At 39.1% G+C, this 2,120-nt stretch overlaps 1 pseudogene; it reads right to left on the bottom strand.

Moving 5' to 3' along the window:
* Positions 1–384: 384 nt before the first annotated feature.
* LOC138152172 (inositol hexakisphosphate and diphosphoinositol-pentakisphosphate kinase 2-like) lies at positions 385–1,299 on the bottom strand (annotated as a pseudogene).
* Between the last annotated feature and the right edge of the window lie 821 nt (positions 1,300–2,120).

Genomic DNA, 2,120 nt, shown 5'->3' with positions numbered 1-2,120 from the left:
ATCTAACCAATCAATTCTCAGGACAGCAATGCCTCACTTTCCATCAATATAGCCCCTAGCAAAGCAGCTGAAAAGTCAGTCTTCAGCTCAAAGCAGCTGCCATTCTCTCCTAAGTTCTATGTTCCCATCTTCCAAGGAATTCTGTAAGCAGTTTCTTTCATCACCTATGTCTTCTGTCCCTGACTTTTTCTGACTCCTTCTGTGCTCAACTTTTTCAGTCACTGACACCTAATGCCTCAGATCAGGAACTCCCCATGTTTTGTTGTGAACCATCTCTAATTCAGGCTGAGAAACCCAAATCCTCAGGTATGACACAAAACCCAAGCTACTGACATCACAGACATAAGACTGTTCATGGGCATGTAACCGCCACAAACCACTTGCTTAACTAAATGCAAGTCAGACTTTCCAAGCAATTAACTTCTCTCTAGCATTGATGATCACAGGGTATCTGACTTCCTTCCCTTCACTATCCAGTTCTACTTTGCCATCAAGTGCACAGGATTTCCACGCTTCAGCACAGGTATAATCTAGACCTACTGTGTATATACCTTTACATCAGTGCCACCTATAGGCTTGAACTCCTCATAAATGTATAAGCCTGTTTTTCTCATGTAACTTTTTGAGGAGTAAATACTACTTCTTCTGTTTCTGATCTTCCTAAAAAGCCTTTGGCTTCCACCTCTAGCAGATGTTGTATAATAAATGTAAACACTGTGATCCTCAGCACTGAGAAGTTTTTCTACAAATAGCTTTTGGAAAACTTCTCCATTTACTTCTATATGATCCTCCCCTTCAATTAGATTTCATTTTGGGGGATTATTTGGATCATGGTTTTTAAAACTGCATAGCAAGGAAGTCAAACACCTTCAGCTTGAAGAATATTATAAACTTCTCTCCTGTCTTGTGTACTATATTGCACATTCAAGTCACTGATCACAAATGGGTTCCTGAGTTTTGGATAGGCAACTGCTTTATCCAGGAGAAATCTTTTAGAATGGAAAGAAATAAGACACATAATGGTCAGCTGTCTACTGGATCATTCAAAATAACATCCTCTCCAAATATCACTACCATGGCATATTTAAACAAGGCAACATGTTCGAGAATTTCCTTCATTGGTTTTGATTTAGACTTTTTTGCCATGGAACATATTCCAACCACAATCTGCCTTTCTGGTGGAGAATCATCTTCCTCTTCTTCCTCATCTGCAAGTCCACAGAAGTGCTGAAAACCTCCAGACTTGAGGAATCTCCCAGTGCATCTAGGGATGTTATTTACTATTTCAGGGATAGACATGGTCAAAAAAACTAAATGATCTATATGTGAACAGTATTTAAGTAAATAGTCTAAGGGTACTGCATTCTCCATATCTGGGTGACACAAAGATCTTTTGCAACTTGTTTCTGCTTACACAATCACTTAAAATTCTGACAAGAAAGTCAACAGCCAAGTTGCTCTTTTGTTACTAAACATCGCATCTTCATTGTTGACTCAGTTTCAAAAACACAAAATCATAAAGGTTTCCCTGAGTTGGTAAGGTATTCTTTTGCCTTCCCAGGGGGCTGTGATTGTCCAACAGAAGAGAGTTGGCTAGTCCTATCCAGGTGACTGGCCCCTGTTTCTACTTCCTGACCCTGAAGTAGATGCACATATGTCCACAGGTTCTGCCTCCCACTGGATTGTAGCAGCCCTTAATACCTATGAGACAGTGACTGCTGCCCACTTCTCCTTCACTGCTCCCACTCTTTCCTGCCCTCCTCCCTTCTCCCCAGCCCTGGCCATTATTCTTATAAGGAAAATCAAATAATTCTTTTATAATTTTTCAGTATTTCCTTTAAAATTCTGAAAACAGTCATATGTAAATGATTTGATGAATCACAAAGCACTAAAGCCATCTTTTTAAAAAATAAACAAAACTCTATGTCCCTCCCATCCCTCAGGAAGGAAGGAAGGAAGTAAAGAAAACAAAAAATCTTGCAACAAATATGTATAGTCAAGTAAAAAAAAGTTCTAGGGAAAAGAATCTAAAAAATTTATAGTCATTCTCTTTGTGGTGCCAGAGAATTGGAAATTGTGAGGATGCCTATCAATTGGGAAATAGATAAACAAGCTGTGGT

Source organism: Petaurus breviceps, unplaced genomic scaffold (assembly GCF_028583685.1).
Source record: "Petaurus breviceps papuanus isolate PSGF00001 unplaced genomic scaffold, PetGlider_PUasm1.0 90919, whole genome shotgun sequence".
Lineage (NCBI taxonomy): Eukaryota > Metazoa > Chordata > Mammalia > Diprotodontia > Petauridae > Petaurus > Petaurus breviceps.
The sequence above is the reverse complement of the archived record's forward strand: the minus strand, read 5'-3'. Positions and strand labels throughout refer to the sequence as shown.